Source organism: Gavialis gangeticus, unplaced genomic scaffold (assembly GCF_001723915.1).
Source record: "Gavialis gangeticus isolate Ggan-Ray unplaced genomic scaffold, GavGan_comp1, whole genome shotgun sequence".
NCBI lineage: Eukaryota > Metazoa > Chordata > Crocodylia > Gavialidae > Gavialis > Gavialis gangeticus.
Genome location: NW_017729026.1, coordinates 43,108,376 through 43,129,086, shown reverse-complemented (window position 1 = coordinate 43,129,086; position 20,711 = coordinate 43,108,376). Strand labels below are relative to the sequence as shown.

The 20,711-nt window shown below is 46.5% G+C and overlaps 1 long non-coding RNA gene across 1 annotated transcript in view; it reads left to right on the top strand.

Moving 5' to 3' along the window:
• Positions 1–20,711, top strand: part of LOC109299662 — a 473,863-nt gene that overhangs the window by 150,225 nt on the left and 302,927 nt on the right. Inside the window, exon 2 of the long non-coding RNA XR_002097949.1 lies at positions 4,839–5,016. This is a non-coding gene — a long non-coding RNA (uncharacterized LOC109299662). The remainder of the gene's footprint in view (positions 1–4,838; positions 5,017–20,711) is intronic.

Sequence of the window (20,711 nt, the reverse complement as noted above, 5' to 3'; positions counted from 1 at the left end):
GGGGCATGGCAGCGCTGGCAGCGGTGGGAGCACGGTGGCAGTGGGAAGCGGGGAGCTCCCGCAGATGCCGCCAGCACTGTCAGTAGCGTGGGGAGGGGTGGTGAGCGCCGAGCACCCACAGACACCACCGGCAGTGACAACGGTGGCCAGCTGCAATCACTGACTGCCTGCAGACACCACTGGCAGTGCGGGTTGGCAAGCAGCAACCACCTACAGGCACCACCAACAGTATTGGCGGCACCTTTTGTGAGGGGGTGCACTGCCATGCTCAGGGAGTTCATGTGCACCCCCTACACATCACCAATGGTCCTCTTCCCCCATAGGGCAGAGCCCCCCCACAGCACATGGACTACCCTCTCTTCAGGGTCCCAGGCCCCCCCAGGGGTGACAGCTCCCTCCTCCCTGCTGGTCTCCAGCCCCCTGCTCATTCTCCTGCTCATCTCCAGCCGCTGGAGGCTGGAGATGAGCAGGAGAACAAGCAGGAGGCTGGAGAGAACAGGAGGCTCATTCCTCCCACCCCCGTTGGTTCTCCCAGCTCCCCATTCATTCCTCTGCTCCCCATTCATTCCTCCCATCCTGTTCATTCCCCCCTGCCCCTGTTAATTCTCCCCACTCCCCATTTATTCTCCTATTCCCATATATTCCCCTGCTCCCCACTCATTCCCCGTGCCCCCGTTCATTCTCCCTGTCCTGTTCATCCCCCCCACTCTCTGTTCATTCTCCCAGCTCCCCACATGCTCTCCCGGCCCACCCCACACACTCACTGGCAGTAGCAGAGAATGAGCAGGAGGCTGGAGAGAGCAAGGGAATTCTCCAGCTTATCTCCAGGGGATTGTCTCCAGTCTTCTGCTCATCTCTAGCTCCCTGCTCTTTCCCCTGCTTGTGTCCAGCCTTGGGAGGGAGCAGGAGGCTGAGACTGCCCCTGGAGACATTCCCCTGCTGCCTCCAGCCCCCTGCTCCTTCCCCTGCTTGTCTCCAGCTGCAGAAAGCTGGAAACAGCAGGGGAAGAAGCAGGGGGTTGGAGACAGCCCAGGAGACATTCCCCTGCTGTCTCCAGCCTCCTGCTTCTTCCCCTGATCCACTGAGGCTGAAGACAAGTATGGGAACGAGCAGGGGGCTGGAGACAGCCCCGGAGACATTCCCCTGCTGCCTCCAGCCTCCTGAGGTCCTTTCCCCCCTCCTTCAGCCCCCCAACCCCCTGCTTACCTGGCAAAATCCGGGTCTGGGTCTGGGTCCCTGCAGCTTGCACCACTGCCTGCCCAGCATGGGCAGGCAGCGTGCTTCAGGAGTGGGGCAAGGGCCAATCATAGCGACACTCTGGCACTCTGCCAGAGCATCTCTGGAGGACTGAGGCTCCGGTTGCCTGACCTAGTTTTTTCACCTGGGGCTTTGTTTGACCCCTGGATATCCACAGGTCTAATGTTCTCAAAGGGGGTTGAGATGGGGCAAGAGGCACGTGTGCACTCATCTGGATGCGCTCATTAAGTGCAGCAGTATCTATATCAAATTGTATAAGTCTCTGGCCACTAGTGCTGTGCAAAATGGGCCCTATTTGATTTGAATTTGAATTTGGCCTGAATAAGGGATAGTGATTCAATTTGTTGATTCGGATCACTGTCCTCAATTCGATTTGGCTGAATCCAAATCTGAAGATTCAATGCTGATTCAGAGAATTGGTGATTCAGATATAGACACAGCTTTAAATGTTTTTTCTACATACCTCGAGGTACCAGGTGCGGCTTGTGAATGCTGTGATGCTGGGGTGGATGGAGCGTCCTACAGGAGTATGCCCCCCCCCCATGCTCAATGGTGAACCTAGAAGTGGACTGGAATGGATGGTCCACTTCCAGGTCTGCCGGGGTGCATGCCGGAGGGCCGCCCGCACCCCCCTGGCTCAGTGATCGGCCACAGGAGACCCTGGGTGCCCCCCCGACCCAGGAGGCACCAGTTGCCGAGCTGGAGGGGCACAGAGGGGCCCCCCTGTGCGCTCTCCAGCAGACCCAGAAGTGATTCTGGCCCACTTCCAGGTCTGCTGCCCCAGCATCTTAGCATTCATGAGCTGCCTGCTACCTGGAGATATGTAGAAAAAACATTTAAAGCTGTGTCTATGTCTGAACTGTAGAATCTGTCCGAATTGATTCAGAGAGTTCTGATTCAATTCGGAGAGATTAAATAGTCCTCTGATTTGATTTGGATTTGGAGATTCACCCACTGAATGGGGCTGAATCTCTGCCGAATTGAATCAAGGACCAAAGCTTCGCACAGCCCTACTGTCCACCATACTGCTTAGTTACTGTTAGTGGTGTCCATCAGGGTATGGATGTTCCAGGTTGCAAACTTCATTTCTTGATTTGGACCATGTATATCTCACCAGATGCAGTTTTCCAGTCAGATGAAATGAGACAGACTTTGTTTGGAACACCTTTTCTAGCTCCCTCCCCATATGGGGTGAGCAGAAAGGATTGTCATTAGGCCTATTCAATCATGACTGCAGCTGCCAAATTGAGTACCTGTCCCTGTTCTGTGTACAAAATGAACATCATTGCTTCCATGTAGGTCTGTGACTAGGGGCTTCCAGTAATCACTTGCATCTGCCCCCATTGCTACTCACCCATCACCACATGACTTGCTTTTGATGGAAGGCACCAGAGTGTTTCTTTGTTTAATATGAGGATGCCATTCTGTATCAGCAATGACATGATACTTAGCAAGAAAGAAACCTTTATCCAATGGCAAGGAAAACCTAGATGACCAGAGGTTTTTGTTCCAGTGTAGTCTTCATCTGCTTTTTGCCTCTCCCTAGGTGAGAACAAAGGGAGGGTACCTTAGCGCAGTGTAGGATGTGAGTCATCACCAGCAGGCATGACAGCTGCCCCTGGGGCACTGGTATTGTTACAAGGTGGATAGATGAGAGGGACAAAAGGAAAAAGCCGTGACCGTACTTTGGCGCTGCTTAGGAATATTGTATGCTGTTATTGGCACCTCATTTTAAGAATGATGTAGAAAAATTGGAAAGTATCCAGAGGCAAGTGACAACGATCATAAAAGAGTTGGAATGCAAGCTGTACAAGGAAAGGTTGAGAGAACTACATATATTTAGCTTGGAGAAAAGGAGATTAAGGGAGGGGACATGATGGCAGTCTTCAAATATTTGGAACACTGCCATAAATAAGAGGGAGAACAACTGTTCTCCCTTGTTGCAAAGGGCAGGATGTGAAGTAATATTTATAAATTGCAGCAAAGTAGATTTACATGAAGTCTCAGAAAAAAAAGTGTCAGAATGGTAGGACAGTAGAACAAGCCACTCAGGAACTTGTGGAGTCTCCTTCACCGGAAATTGTCAAGAAGCTGGATTTGCATTTTTCTGGGGTAGTATAGGAATGGCACTATACTAGGTCCCTGCCGCTATGAAAGGATATATTTCCTATGAGAGGAAAGCTGATAGAGCGTTTTAGTCTTTCCTTTCCAGAAGATGTGTTTAAACCAGAAAAAAGTTTGTGATGTCTATCCCACTGCAACATGATTGTTTCATTATTGTTTTGCCTTTTAAATCAGGATTTAGTTCTTAAGAGTTGTTGTATACAGCAGAGCTTTCCAATTTCTTAGCAGTCAGCAGCTGAATGCCCCATGGGTTGCACAAGCAGGGGTTGCATCAGCATGGGCTACATGCCTTTCATGTGCTTCCCTGCTGCATGGGGCAGGTGGGCAGTCTCACCCCCTCACTCTACTGCACCAGGCACTTTGGTGCTTCCTCTCTCCCTCCCACTGCACTGGCACTCCTGTACAGTGTAATGTGGGCACTTCTCTTCCCCCCACCCTTGCACCAGACACACAGGTGCTGTTGCCTCAGCCTCACCTTTAGCTCCCTGGGCATGGGCTCCTTTGTTGTGCAGCACTGTGCCATGCCACACTGCACTAGCACCCCACAGCAGTGCAGTGCTGCTCCACCCTGCCCTCTGGGGTTGGACAGGAAGTAGAAGCCAGAGGGAGAGACAGCCTGAAGCCTCTGTCTGCTGCTGCAGCCAAAATTATATGGGTAGTAGTGGCTGGGTGGGAGCCTGAGGCCTGAGCCCTCCCTGGATGCAGGTGGGCTTACTGTTGGACAGCCCTGACATACAGAATAAATCTTCAGAGCCACACACAAATGTTGCCTAATTAAGATACCTGTATTATTTCACTAAAGACAGATGTCCCTTTATTCACTTGGCTTTGTTACTTCTGTAATTTCTCTCGGTTCAAGCCAATATTGGATTGGACCACAAGTTTCTCTTTATGTTGTGGAAAGCCATAAAATAGGCCTTTGCATGTTTAAACTTCTCCAGTAGCAGTTATCAAGACAATGTGAAGTTGAAGTGTTTAGTTCTAATATTACATTTTTGATGCAGTGTGTTACTAAAAGCTAAACTGTTTAAGGGAACACCAATTGGTATTTGATACTAGCAAACAGTTCCATTTTAAAATAATCCCTAAAACAAAATCTGATGAAGTTTAGGCAATACCTAGAGGGGTGGGGAAACAAAAGAAATAATTATGTTGCTAAAAGTGCTACAAAATGTTAGGCAATTTTATTCTGGAGCATGTAAAAAGCACATAATGTATAACATTGCTTTCCTTTTAGATGCTGCAAAACAATGTAATATCTTAGAGCCTCAATGACTTGATACTTTGCTATGCTTTCTTTTCAGTGTTACCAGTCAATAACACATTCCAATTTTTTAAAGTGTATGAAATAAAATTAAAAAAAATCTCTGGGAAGATTCTTACGGTGCATAATTTTGGTTTTTTAAAAGTACATGCTTACATTTTCATCCCTGATGGATTTCTTTTTACTATTTCAGAGCAATGAACATAGGGCTATTTCTATCAGTGCCAGCATGTTTGCAGCGATGCTTGTCAACATCCACCAGAGAGCAGGGCAGCTCCAATACCCACATCTTTTATGCTGTGGAAATCGATGGAGACAGCAACACAGCCAGCTCCTTGGCCAAACAACATGGATTGCAGTTCATTTCAAAGGTCAGCGCATATTTAAACTTGCTTCATTACTCCCACCTTTATGCTTGAGATTTTCATTTTTTTAAAATCAGTTTACCTAGAGGTTCCTTTAGAGACAGAAAAATGAAAGTGCTGAGTCCTATTTTCATTTGGGGATATCAAGCTTTTTATCAAATTATAGAGGTGGCGTTCAGAATATTTCATATCTGATCAGAAAGAAAATCCAAAAATAATTTTCTCTTTATTCAGGAGTCTTTCAGGCAGTGGGACTGTTTTATTTATTACTTAATATTGTGCTCTAGTCAATCATTTTGAATTTAGACAGGAAAATAGAATTTTTATTTTTAAAAGAAAAAATACTAAGGAAAAATACTGTTGGAATAGAGTATATTTTCTTTTTAGAAATAAAAAATGTCTTGGATCCTTCTCTGCTAAACGTTTATTGTTTGTTAACCACACACCATTAAAATGAGGTAGTACATTAAACAAAGCATCTTACATTAGTTAATTACAGGCACTGTAACTCCAGAGCATTTGTACAACATATATCTTTCAGCTTTCAGAATCTTGACCATCTAATACAATCAGGAACACTTCCATTTTTCTTTAAACCAGGGTATCTCTGCATATGTTGTGTGTATATGCTTGTAAAATATAGATTGCATTGCACACGTTGCATTTAATTTAATCTTGCTATTTTTATATAGCTTTGCATATTAGCTAAATATAATTACGTGTCTATATACTGTATGTATATTAGCCAAATATAACATAATAAATGCACTTATCCAAAAGAGTTGCAGTTACTATAACATATATTTGTATATATACAGCAGAATATGTAATAAGAATATACATTTTGGTGATACAGTTTTGGATTTTCACTGTTTCTCATATAGAAAAATCTGATGCCAGTAAGAACAGATTACAAATAAAAATGTAACCTTACAACAGTCTGCATTTTTGTAGCACCTTTCACTGAATGATCTGATGATGAAAACATTTAGCAGATCTTAATGAATTAAACCTTTCAACAATCCTGTTGTTATTACCTCTACTTTTCAGGCACAAAAAGCCGAGGCAAAAGTTAAGTGTTTTCTTTGTCCAAAATTGGATCCATTCAGGAAAGCCTGGCCCAATGGGGGACAGAATTCAAATTTCTTGATTTTTCCCATCCTGTGCTTTAGCTATATGATCCAATGAGAAAACTTATTGTAGGGATAGTTGCATCTCGTATGCAATCTCAACAACAGTTACCTTTGAGCCCATCTGTGAGTACTGTCAATGGGTTTTGTGGGGAGGTGTGTTCAATTCTCTTCTAGTAAAAGGGTGTTGGCTGTGACTTTACCTTTATAATATTTATAGTATGGTAATGATTGTAGACACTATTGTTTGCAATGAATATATATATATATATATATATAAAATAAAATAGTTCTGTACTAATACTATTACAGGTTTTTTGTTTTTTGTTCTTTTTTAATTAAGGGATGGTTTCAAGGAGGGATGTGGAGAAGGGGGCAAATGGGTTTGAGGAAATCTCTTGCAGTTCTAACTGTGATGTAGAAGAATGTGGGGTAAGAGGAAGAGATGATCATTTTCCTTCTTCCCCATGAACTGGCCCAAATAGTATGCTGATCATACTCTTTATGGTATGTCAAATTGGGGCACATTATATTTGCAGTTAGGTTTTTGGAGTCTGTAGCAAAGAATATCAAACTAGCTTTGCTAGATTTCATATTTTATTCCAACAAATCCTTTTTTTAATATGAAGAGAGTATATAAGAAAAGCAAGAAGGTGAAAGTGAAATGCTAAAGAAATAGGAGGGTTTTATTTTCCCTTGTCTCTGCATTTCTGGCTTACAACCTGTTGTATAAGCAGCAACTACCTTTCTTAGCATTCTCTTTTCAAATATGAAGAAGCCTCTGTGGTATTTAAAGCTTATGGTCTTTAAGCTATGAGGAGCACTGGTGCAGTCTTTAAAGATTCAAATATGATTAGCTTAATATTTTTCCAACTTCTTGTTGGCTTGTAATAAGCTTACAGTGTGTGCTCTTGTGATGAGACTAGATGATGGTAAAACATGTATTTGAAAAAGAAATGTCAAAAGGAGCTTGGAAAACCTTGCTGTAGCTAATGCCTGGATGATATTGTAGTTAGTGGTGCATTAGTAGTTGTAGAGTTCTTGTTCTAGGTCCCAATATAACAAAGCATTAAAACCTGCGTAAATCTCCCTTCCCCTACCCCCCCAACCCCCATTTAGAAAAACACAAAAGCTTGTGTCCAAACAGGTGGGATTTAAGCATATGCTTAAGATTGAGCATGTCCTTCAGTGCTTTACTAGCTGAAGCGGGAGGTGAGGGGAGGAGAGGAAAGCTATGAAATTGGCCTCTTAGTTAAAATGTAGTTGTGTATAAGAATAACTTCAACAAATGAAACTGGTGTCTTATAAATAAGCTACTGTCACAACAGGAAAGAGCCTGTTATAGAAGTGGTAATTTTGTGTAACTATGACATCTTTACTTGAGCATGTAAGTTGCAATTCACAGTTTCAGTTTAAAAGCATAACCTCCCTTTGGCATAAATGTGTACATGCTTACTATGATATACTGAATAAAGAGAGTGAGTTAACTGTGTTACTTTGGAGTGCTTCCTCTCATTAAATGTCGTTACTTATTAATATGTAAATGCTTAGCAGCACAGTAGGAAAATTGTAAGTACCTATGAAAAAGGCTACCAATGAGATGCTAAACTGTAATGCACTTGTTCAAAGTGTAATTCTCAAATGACATTTATTATTATATTAAACCCAAAGCATAACACTCAATTTTTGTTTTTTAAGACACTTTCACATTTTCAAATTGTGTAACATTTAATTTAAAAATAAAAACAGTATATCTGAGAAATGCTTTGTAAAACTCAAAATATTATAATTTCTCTAGTAGCTAAAAGTGTTAGCATAAAGTTCCTGTAATTAAAACAATCCTTAAACTCTGTGAAGATACCCCTAGAGCCCTGTGTAGGAGATTTTCACAGTTCCAGTGTATCCAAAATATTTTGCAAAACATTACTCACTTTCACTGTAAGTTTTACATATTAAGGAGCTATCACTGCATTCTATAAATATTTAAGTTGGTTACTAATATTAAAGATGCACACATCAGAGGTATGCTTCAAAATTAAGTGTATATAGGATTCTTTTGTGCCATTCATTTTGAGTTCAGTCTTTTCTCTCTCTCTCATCTTCTTTTTTATGATTGTAATGTAGAAGGTAGGTAGCTGTGGGTGTTTTTCTCTGACTTGCTTTTTGCAGAAAGGACCTTTTATTGCTGTGTCAAGTTGCAGGAATTGAGGGCATAGTGAGAGGAGCTGTAACTTTACTTTTTGTTTCCATCCTTGCGATTTAAGGTAAAGCTGGGCAGAGGCTACAGACTTTCAACTGACTGTTTCAAAGGGGAGAAAAGTAAAAAGAAAAAATCTTTTAAAATAAGGTAGGTACACTAGCTGTGGCTCAGCAAAAACAATATCTTTTAATTGAGTTATATAGGGCATATTCTGTCTTCACTGAATGCAACAGCAAAACTCCTGGGGCATGTTCCAACAAGTGTGCAGGTGTGGTTTGAGGTGCTTCAAACCACACATAGCACATGTACACCCATTTGCCACACTAATTTGCAGTGTGGTGGGGGTAGTGGGGGGTTGGGTTTGACAACGGGAGATACTGGTGTAAAAAAAAAAATGCTGCTAAAAAAGCAGTGTGGCGCATACATGGCAGCAAAGTACACCATCAGAAAGGGAGCCTGCCTGGCCAGAGCCATGTTCTGGCTGCTGGCCAGGCTCTGAGTGGTCAGCTTGGTCCTGCTGCTGTCCCGGAGGCCTCCACTACCCCATACAGAGCAACTTGCTCTGCAGTGGAGCATGCATGCAGGGATGTGTCTGGGCACAGATAGCAGCGGCACAGATATGTGCTGCTGCTATTTGTTCTGTGAGGAACGTGCACTCCTGTACACGCATGCTCATTGGGTTGCACCCCTGTTGACTTTCATGGGAGCATGTGGCACATGGTTTAGGAGGATCTTTTTTTTTTTCCTGTCCAGATATACTCAGTTCACTGTCTGGGAAATTAGTAATTAGTTATTAGTAGACCCATGCCAAACATTCATAATGAAACCTTGAAGCCAAATGACAATCACATTTCTGTATTAAACTTAAAGCTCTCCAATGGGTCGTATTTTATATTTCCTATTGGCGATTGTACTACTTCTTTTTTTTATGATGGGGGCACCAAAATGTGGGGGTTCTGGGAGAGGTTTGCTTCAAAACAGCATACCCTGTTGTTACCTACAGAAGAGGGATCTGTTGTGAAGTAGCTTTTAGTCATTAACTACCCTGAGACTCTTTTAACCAAATCCCTGAATACTTGATGCTTTTGTGACAGATCAGATTAAACAAACCTGTTTTGTTGGGAGGTTTTTTTGGTGTTCTAAGAGATTTGTGCTTTGAAAGTAAAAGTGAAAGTAGGACGGTTGGGAAGTAGTGTAACTCAAACTTGCTAAAAACAAAAATGGAATATGGTGTATTTCCATAAAGATATTTTTCCCTTGCTTTTAAAAAACAAAAACCTGTATGTCTGTGATGTATTAACTTCCTAACACAGCTGAGTTTCATCATTGTAGAACATCTGTTTTGTTTCTGTTACTCTATTAAAAGTGCTGATATATTTGTCAGTAAACTATTCCACGCATCAGTGTGGTATGGAGATACAGAGTATTCAGATTAATTTTGATATCACAAAAAAAGTCCTGTCTACTTCAGGACACAGTTAATCCATACATATATTGGGATATTGGAACCTAATATTTACAGTATTTTATAATGAAGATTCACAGCTATAACATTATCATTTTTACAAGGCAACCCCCCCTCCCCACCAAGATACCGGAAAAAGTCAGTAAAACTAAGAAAAATTGTACAGAAAAGTACACAGTGTTTGGTAGCTATTTCTGGGGCTTTTTGATTGTTAATGCAAACTGTCTCTTTGGGAACACTTGCAGTCAGGTTCAAGGTCCTGATATTTCTACCTTATAAAGTAACTCCAAATAGGTCTTAGGTAAAAAAATAAATTGAGGATTTGATATGAACTATTCTAATCAGGAGGGGAAAATTGATTGTGTGTGTGTGTATATAAAAAGTTTGTTTTGCTGCTCAGATTGACATTACCTTCTAAATATAGATATCTATATTTAGAAGGTAATGTTGGTTTTGCTGCTCAGATTGACTTTTAATAAAAAACAGGTTTAATAAAGGTACTTTCTAGAAATGAAAACAAGATTGCTACATGACATTTTGACTGGTGAGGAGAAAAAAATAAGATTAGTTTTCTTTTCTTTTCTTTTTCCCCCCTTTTTTTAGACCAAAGATTTTAGTAACGGAATTGTCACTTCTAATTCTATTTTCCAATCCCTGTATTTGCTTTATTAAGGTCCTTTAGGTATTTTGCAGGCTACTAGCAGAGCAGAAAAGTTTCTAACTGTGTTTGTTTCTGAAATCCTAAAATGCATGTCTCAAATATAACTCTATACTAGTTATATATTAGTTCCTGGGGTAGTTAATTCCACAGCCTTTGCCCATAAGAAAATTGTCTTCTGCACAGACAAGCTTTCTGGAACTGCATTTTTTTAGCTCTTTGCTTCCATTACTACCCTGTTCATCTACTGCATGTACTAAATAATTCCTTTAGTATGTAGATAGTGTTTCCCCATGTGGCAAGGCAAGAAAAATTGTCTCCTTCCCATCCTGGTATCTAAAACCATAATGGTCATAATATCCGGAGACATTTAAGAAGAATAAGCACTTTGAATGTTGCTAAATATAGTTCTTAACTTTGTAAATACAGCTGACAGACATTTGGTGTTTTTAGATTCTGTTCAGGACATTCAGGAAACCAAATTCTAGTAACGTTTTTTATCTGCTTATATATTATATAAAATCATAAGGGAATGGTTTGCTTTAATTATAAGGTGATGCCAATGTTTGGACTTTTATTGTAGTTGTCAGTATTTGCTATTTTTCCTTAAATTCTACCCTCTGAAATCAAGCAGAATTATAGGAGAATCACTTCTTTTATATAAAAAGGAAGATATAAGTTTTCTACAATGGAAGTAGATAACCTTTGAGGCTGTCTATTGGAGACCCTAAGATTATTATTTTAAGTGAGTAGCAACCATTGGATTAACTTGCATTGGACATTTTAATTCTTGTCTTCAGCCTTGGGGAAATACAGGGGCTATACCTACTTTTTTTAGGGCATTACACTTAGGCTGGTCTAAGTGAACATAGATGGATCTAAACCCATAAGTGTACAGAAGTTTGATGCATAGAGACCTGTCTACAAATGGCACAAGCGGCCTAAGATAAACCTGGTACGAGGTACACTCAATTCAAATGGACATAGGTTAGAGTGAAGAATTGGATTTCTTTACTGTTTCTTTACTGATTCAAGTTAGATCCTCCAGCATCCCTTCCTGCCTTTGTAGCTCTCCCTACCTCTTCTTTACAGGGAGGCATGCTAGCACTGAGCTCATGCTTGGCTGCTCCAGCCATATGTCCACAGGCCCAACCCCTGGGCTCTCCTAGCACTAAGCAAGTACAGACCTCTCTCCAGCCCAGTGTCTGGCCATTTGTTGGCTGCAGGCAGGGTGCAAGGGGAAGGGAGGCATGTGTCCCCTGCACAAGCTCTGGGACTGGGGTGCCCAAGTCCCCATGCTGTGCCCTCACTCCTCCAACACTGTGTCATGAAGCACCCTACAACATACATGCAGGACCCCAACACTGAGCCCAGGAGAAACCCCTGCACTCGGGTTCCTTGTCACTCTGGAGTAGGAGCCACACCCAGCTGGAGTGAGAGGGAGGGCCACATGCTGGGACCTTCACCCATACTGCTGTTCCTTCCATCCATTCATCCATCCATCCATCCATCCCCTTGTATAGACGGACCCTCACCAGCCTGCAGACACTGACATCCCATGGGCACTGCTGTGCACCATGTTAGAACCCATCCCATCCTACTCTGCTACCCAACCCTAGTCACGCAACTGGAACTACAGGGAGATGAGGGATCTTGTTGCCATCTGGGGCAAGGCAGAGACCCAGGTCCAGCTCCACAAAGGGCATTGCAGCTGGGATGTGTTCAAGTGCATTGTCTAACAGATGCAAGTGGGGGACCACAACAGGATTGGGTGCAGTGTCAGGCCAAGCTGAAATGGATGAAAGTCCAGTACAAGCATGTGCATGGTGCCAACAAAAAGTCTGGGGCCAGGAGGCGGAGCATTCCAGATTGTAAATCTGGAAGGGACCTCATAAGATTATTATGTCCAGCCCCCTGCACCACATAGGAAACTTAACTGGGGGTCAGGTGATCCCAGCAAGGTGACTGTCTAGTTTCGTCTTGAAAGCTTCCAGGGTAGTTGATAGTACCACCTCTGGAGGGAGCTTATTGCATAGTCTGGACACCCTGACTGTGAAGAAGTTATTTCTAGTGTTAAGCCTGAATCGATCCTGAAGAAGGCTGTGGTCATTACTTCTAGTTTTCCCTTGGGTGCCGTAGTGAACAGTTGCTCACCAAGCCCTTGATGTACTCCCCTAGTGTAGTGCTAAGCTGCTACCAGGTCCCCTCTCAGCCTTCCTTTCTTCAGGCTGAAGAGTCCCAGATCCCTCAGCCTTTCCTTGTATGGCTTGCCTTTTAAGACTCTGATCATATGGGTGGCTCTTCTTTGGAGTCTCTCAAGCTTGCCCACATCCTTGTTAAAGTGCGGTGCCCAGAACTGGATGCCTTACTCCAGCTGTGGTCTCACCAGTGCTGAGTAGAGTGGAAGAATCGCCTCCTTGGTTTTGCTGGAGATGCATCGATTGATGCATGCCAGAGTATTATTTGCATACTGGCTACAGCTACTGCCAGGTCATATTCATACTGTGGTCTATTATTACCCACAGGTCCCTTTCATTCGTGGTGCTAGTCAGTTTGGTGCTGCCAAGCCTGTAGGTGTGTTGGGGGTTGCTTGTCCCAAGGTGGAGCACTTTACATTTCTCTACATTGAACTTCATCAGATTTTGATCTACCCAAGTTGCTAGACTGTCTAGGCCTGCCTGTATCTGTAGCCTATCTTCAAGCGTGACCATGTTCCCCCATAACTTAGTGTCATCCGCCAACTTGGCCAGTGAGCTCTTCACCCCCACATTCAAATAGTTAATAAAGATGTTGAAAAGTACTGGACCGAGCACCAACCCCTGCAGGACACTGCTGCCCACTTCTCACCAGGATGACAAGGATGGATTCACTACAACTCTCTGGGTCCTATCCTGCAGCCAGTTTCTCACCCACCTGACTGTCTTGAAGTTAAGCCCACAATCCTCCAATTTTCTCGTGAAGACATTGTGAGATACTAGATCAAAGGCCTTTTGGAAGTCAAGTATGCAATGTCAGCCTGCTCTCTTATGTCCAGGAGCTGTCCCCCCTTCTTCACAATGGACAGGGACACCACCACCCTGCACATCTATGGCACTACTGAGGACAAGAGCAATTGCCACAGGGACCTCACTAGAGGAGGGGGCATAGGAAGTCCCTGGGAGGACAGGACAACTGGGTGCCCAGAAGCAGGTCCCCAGGGACCACAGGGTATAAGGTCTGCTGATAGCAGCAGCTCCCCGGGCCTCTGGCTCAATGGTGCTGGTCCCTGGATTATCAAAGGATCTGGGAGCTGTCACACCTGCAGCTGGACCTGAGCTCTGTAGATATCTTGAGCATTGTCAAAAGCACAGAGCATGACATGCAGGGGGAGGGGGAAAGCTGTGATGCCATGGATATTGCAACCTAGGGTCTGGACCCTAATGCCATGCCCTCCACCTTGCAGGAGTGCTCCCCTTATACCTTCATCTCTGACTCTGCAGACTGCAAACACATGGCCCCTGGGACACTGCTCACAACACTGCTGCCTTGGGTGTTCTGCTCCCAGCCTCCAACACCTTCTTGCTGCCCCCTTTCCAGAAGCACAATGTGCTGACTAGCACAGCAGCTGCTGCTTCAGCATGACCCACTGCTCCCAATCCTTCTGCAGTTCTTCTCCCTCTTCTGGTGAAAACTGGCACCGATCACGTATGAGGGTGCTTGCTGCCTGAGACGGCCACATGAAGTGGGGTAGAGCTGTACTGTGGTGGGGATCCAGGCTCTAGAGGAATCATAAAGCCCTAGGGAGAGAGAAGCAGGGCTGGGGAAGGAGAGTATGTGGGCTGTATCCACAGCCAGTAAGGCAGACAGGTAGAGGCAGGGAGCCCAAAGCCCTCTGTGAGCCTTTCTCCAGAAGGTGGTCACTGCAGCCAACCTGCTGGCATTTTTCCCTCTTCCCCCAGCCCCTTGGGGACCTGTGGCCACTACAGGCCATCTCCATGGGCATAGCCCCCTCCCAGACCTTTGTGACCAAGAAGCCCAGAAACAGGGGTTCTGGTGCACAGGGGAGTGGGGGGCTGGTGAATTTCCCCACCCTGACCACTCAAAGCACAGGGCTCCAGGCCACTAATTGCTCAAGAGTTTTCTGTCTTTCAGCACTGGGAAGACCAGTCATGCATTCCCCTCCCCTTCCCTCTGCTCCCCAACCCCTTTCCTCCTAGACTGCAGCTGAGAACCCAGCAGCTTCCCCCCACCCACAGCCCTGGACAGTTAGCTGCCCATTTCCCATTTTGTGGGAACATAAGTATGCCTCACTTACATATCTCTGCCCTATCTTTCAGGGCCATGCTCAGCTACTGGGAGAAACTGAGCCCCCTCTCAGCTGCCTAGAGCATTGATGCTGAAATAGCACCTCCTTCCCCAACTCTCCATTGCACTCATGGAAAGGCACAAAAACAGTTTATTGAGATCTGCAGGCAAAGTGTAAAAAACAGGTGTAAATGCCAGCGCTATGCACCATCACCCATTTGGCAGCCCTACGGGGCCAGGTGGCAGAGAGGACACTGAGGTCAGGGACAGGAAATAACATGCAAGAACCACTGGAGTTGCAATACAGCAAGAACAAGAAAAAAATCCCACTTGCCAAACAACCCCTCTCCCTCCCTCCCAGTCCCAGAAAGGCACTAATGTAATGACAAGAGTCCCTTGTAAGAACACTTATCTTACCTGAGCTTGTCCTGCTGGCAGACTGACTCCTGTGCGATGCATCTGGAGAGGCTTGAAAGTGATATTCCAGTACTCCCTTCCCCCTGCCCCATCTGATCCAATCCCTGGGGAAAATCCGTGGGGGCCAGGCAACTGAGTTTCATGGTTCAGACAGTCATTGTACCAACCCTTCAAGGAACACCCCCCGCTGCAATATTGTGTCCACATCCCAGTCCCAAAAAGTGCCCCCGTCCTACTGCAAACCTTGAAGGTGAAGCAGCCTTCACCCCCTCCAGGTGTATTGAAAGCAGAAGAACAGTGCACACAACAGGAAATTTTTTAGGCAGCTGGTATGTGGGGACCCTCTCTGTGTGCCAAGGCACAATGGGTTCAGCTTCAGGGCCACTTGTAGACATGGGGGAAAACCCCCCTAAAACCGTGCTTTACTTTAAACTCAGCATGCTCCTGCACCAAGCCAAGCACATGTCCAGACAAGGCAATGCCTTACCTTTCTCAACATCTGGCACCTGGCTTTCCCAGCGTCTGTAGAGATCAGGCACTTTAGTGAGGTTTTTTAGGTGCTTTTATTTAATAGCTGATTGAACCAGCTTTAGCTAAAAGCACCAAAAAGCTCTGCTTAAGTGCCTAATTTAGTTTGACCCAGCTCTGCAGTGTCTGTATAATGTGCTGCTGCTTCTGGTATGGCATGAGTTTTTTTGTTTTTTGGGGGGTTTTTTTGGGTGGGAGGTTTGTTTTTTTTTTTTGGTTGTTGCTTCCATGTTTGTCAGTGTCCCATGTTAATAACTGTGGTGATCGCAAACTCATCCGTGGTTGTTAGCTCATCATAGGAGAGCCACAGGTAGCACACGAGCTGGACTTCCCCTGTGTGCCTTCAAAGCAGATGGTCCTCCAAGGCTTCTGAACACCTCCTGAGGGACCATGTCCTGCAGCAGGAGCAGGGCATATTGGCTGGCATTCCCCTGGGAATAGGGGTTAAGTTCAGCTAACTCTCACCAGGGAAATGTTGGGAGCAAAATACCATTCCTACATGGACACAGTGCTGAAATGTCTGTCCTGTAAGATAAGAAGGGTGTGGGAAGGGGCAGTACAAGAGATCCACTGGCATTTCCCAGGGTGGTCAGTCCATGCCTGCTCTGGGGATGGTCTGAGTTCTTGCAGGACCCAGGTCCCCAGATCCTCTAAGGGAGCATAACAGGTGCCTGCCATAGTTTCTGGAGAGGGATCCAACTCCTCCCTTCCCAGCAACCCATCCCAGCACCACTGCAGGGCCTCCTGCCCATCTGCAGCACAGTCAGGACCCTGGTTTCTGCTGTACTGGGTAGAAAGGAGCAACATGGTTCCTGGCCCCAGAGGGAAGGGAAAGAGCCAGGAGAAAAGACTTACCATAGCTACCTTGCTCTCTCTGTGCAAGTGCTCAGGTGAGTGCTGGGAGGGTTTAAGATGCCTACGCCTATACTTCATTTTATCAGGAAAAGTTGCAACTTCATACAAAAGCTCTACATCTCCCCTGATAAATGGAGTAAACACCACTTGTCTAAGGGAGGACAGTGCATGGAGGTCGCAATGCCAGCTCAAGGACAGGGGCCTGTACAGTGGCAGAGTGCCTGAGGGATGCCTGTAGGAGCTGTCAACACAGCAAGGAGATGTTGCAGGCCTTGTTTGCTGCCTCTGAGTACTGGACACACACAGCTAACTCCTGGTGCCAAGAGCTACAGGAACAACACAAGGAAAGACTCCAGATATGGAGGGACAACATCCTCCATTGGCATTTGTACACGCCACAGGGGTTTACTTCTGTTTAATTCTCCCTAAATCCAAGCAGTGTGTCTTTACAAACAAAACTTCAATTTAGAGCAAAGTAAACCCCCATGGCACATACAAAAGGGTTAGGCCTGACCCTTACCTGCCTCTCCAGTGGCAGGGAGGGGAGGGTGAGCTGCTGGTGGGCCGAGCAGTCCCTGAGATTGGAGGGGCTGGTACTTCCCTCCGTAGCAGCGGTAGTACTCACATGCAAGCACCCAGCATGAGCAGTCCCAGAGAGCACTGCAGCTGTGGAGGGAAGCACCAGGCCCCCGTGCAGCTCAGATAGGCAGGCAGACTCCGGGAAGGGGAAAAAAAAAGCTCAGTCATGCCACTTTTTTTTTCTCCTTCGTTGGAGCCTGTCTGCACAGGCTGCTGCTGGGCTGCCTATATGGGCTGCCTGTACAGACCCTGAGCTGCACAGGGCCCGGTGCTTCCCTCCACAGCAAACTAAACCGCCTCAGAGATGTTTTATTTTACTGTCCCCCAAAGTAATCTAATGTGCATTATACTGCTGACATGTGCAAACAGCCCACCATTAAAGCGTATTACGCCGCTGATATGTAGAGCGGCGTAATGTAGAGTTTGATATGGGCAAACAGCTGCATCATTAAAGTGGTGCAAAAAGACATTAAGTCACTTTCATGGCCAATTCTGTGGCTTGTACAAATAGCCCATGACACCGCCCTCCTTCCTGAATGGATCCATGCCTCCCCAGCCTTGGCAGTTGATCTGCCTATGCAGGCCCTCCAAGTGGTTACAAGTTGGGTGACTACCCTTTCCTAATTGGGTGGGATAGTCCCAGAATGGGAACCTCAAGTCTCGTTCCTGGGTTGCATGACTCTGGGACATCATTTGTCTTGGTTTCACAGTGTCGTGCAGGCATCTGGGTTTGGGAAGTGGTAGGTTTCCCCTTGCAGGGTGCTTGGGGCTGCTGGGAGTGGGATGCAAGGGGTTCCACATGTATGAGCACACCTGTACACAGGTACATAGCTGGGAATACAGCCAGGCAGTGTGGGAAGCAGCTCCCTTCTGGTAAGTCTATGGGATGGGAGGGGCATAGGTTAGGTGGGGGTGCAGATTGAGGCCCCCATGGTGAGGGAGGGAGTGTGGCAGGGTCTGGGGTTTCTGCCCAGCTAGGGCAGTATGTGGGGCCCAGGGCCAGGAGCAGGACAGAGTCATGGTTGGCTCATCCAGGGAATGGGGGGGAAGGAATGGGAGGCATGTGCCCCCCAGATTTATGTGTGGAGCAGAGGTGGATACAGGCTGCCTGCTCTGACCTCAGGGATTCCCACTGTGCTGCCCTGCCCCAGGAGCCCCACACCGGCTGTGCTGCCATGGCAATCCCCCCCTCGCCCACCCGGCAGCAGCAGGCCGGGGGCAGCAATGGCAGCACAGTGTTCAGAACTGGTGGGGAGAACATAGCCTGTTGTTGGGACAGCAGTAGGCATTAGAGCCCACCTGCCCCAGCTCATCCATCCACCAGTTCAGGAGCCCAGGGGAAGCTTTTCCACTCCTCACAGCCTCTCTCCTGGCCTGGGTCCTCCTGTGGGGGAGTGCCCAGCCATTAAGTGGGATGGGCAGCACCCAGGCTGTTCTTGCCACATGAGGTGGGCCCCAAGTGTGGTGAGGGTCATGGGGTCAGGGTCCCTGCAGAGGACTGGGCCCTAAGGGGCGGGGGCAGGGGGTGCAGGGCTGGGGCTCCCATGAGGGAGCACCAGGAGTCCACAGCCCCTGCTGTGGCAAAGCCTTCTCCTCCAGCCCCACAGGTACCACCTCCTGTCCCTCCCACGCAACCCTCTCAGGCAGGCAGTGGGTCCAGGATCACCCACCTGTCCAGATTGTACAGAGTGAAGTCCATATTCTTCACTCCTGCACCTGGGAATTAGTTTGCCAAGTCTAAAGCTGCATTCCCCATACCTCCCCTCTAAGTTTCTGTCTTGAGTTAATCCTCCTGAGGCATTCCCCCATGACCCAAACCCCTTCCCTGTTCCCTGACCTAACTTCCTCTCTATGTTATGTTACCCCTTTCACAAATCTCCCATACCCCCCTCCAAAGTTTTTTTTTCTGGTTTGCATCAATGGGAAGAGGGGTCAAGTTATGGAACAGGCAAGGTTTAATAGATTTTCTTTATTACAAACAAGAAAAGTTTGGCAGCTGCAACATTGTAAATTGACAGATGTCTCCTTCTTGTGCCACATTCCTCCACTTCCCAGTGTCTGCCCCATGGGAGGGTGGGAGGTGGGGAATGATGTCCAGGCAGCCCAGGTTGTGGACAATGCAGGGCCAGAGGAGCCCAGGACAGGAGATCCATTGCTTATTGCCAAGGCATGGGCACTTGGGGACTCAAAGCCCTCCTGCCCTACTCATCCAAGGAAGTTTCCTGGTCCACCAAGGGCTAATAGGTAGCCGGCCAGGGCTTCATAGACCCAGACTCTCTGCATGCAGGGCTGGTGCCCCCAACATCAGTGAGGGGCTTGCTCTCTCCCCATGCCCTAGCTCCAGCCTCCCTGTGCTGTGCATGCATAGCGCGTCATGTCTGGTTTGTGTGCTGTGCCTCCTCTGCCCAGGCTTTGTAAAAGACCTCCTGCATGGTCTTGCAGATGTTGTGGAGGATGCATGTGATGATGATAAGGCTCAGCAAGTTCTCCTCCACCTTGTAGTGTGTGCTGAGAGCTTGCCAGTGCACCTTAAGGTGGCTGAAGGCACACCTCCAGTCATGTGGCACCTACTGAGGCAGTAGTTGAAGTGTTGCTTTTGGCACTTCCATAGGGCTTCATGAGCTAGGGCATATGGGGTAAACTGGGTCCCCTATGATGATGGGAGGCATGACAAGAGTGCCAATAACAAAAATGGGGACTCCAGGAGTCTGCTGTCAAAGGCCTGCTCTCAAAGAAGTGGGTGAAGCAGACCTGGTGGTCAACAATGCCCTTCAGGATGATGGAGAAGTAGCCCTTGTGATTGTTGATGCCCAGGCACCTTGGGGCAGGCAGAGGAATGGGATATGGGTGCCATCCATGAAACCCACACAATTGGGAAGCTCATGTGGTGGAAGCTGATGACCACCTCCTGTGGGTTGACAAGGCAAATGAAGCAAACGGCCAGGATGTTCTGGATAATTAGGTACACCTTCCAGATGACCTCTCTGGTCATGGACTTGCCCATGTTGAACTGGTTGTAATGGAAACTGCTGAGGTTAAGTAGCTTCATGATGGTGATGACCATCTGCTTTGCCAGAGTGAGGAGTGGCTACATGCTGATGTCCTAGTGTGCAATGTGGTGATGATGCCCATGAAGGTAGCCTGGCACACACAGAAGGTCTGGACCTACTGTTCTTTGTCCCAGGTCACTGGGCCCAGAACCAGTGCTCAACAGTTTGGAGGGGGTATCAGAGCACCTTGGCATCCATGGCATCCTGGGTGGGCTTGTACTTATCAGCTACTTGGAAGTCATTGGTCCAGTCCAGGACTCTTGGTGGGTACCGTTTTTGGTAGGTGGCCACACATGGGACATCTGGCTGCTGGCTTGGGGGCAAGAACCCACATCCCCTGGTGACCAGCTATAACATCATGTCCAGATCACCATGCATCATGTCTCACAGCCTTCTTCAAGAGTTGTGATGGGTGACAAGCATGACACGCCGCAGCTCCTGGTTCTATATGCTTGGGCATGGGTGCTGGGGAGCCATGGTGGGGTGTGGGTAGACAGGGACACTGAGGCACATGCAGTTCACCAGGGAGGGCACC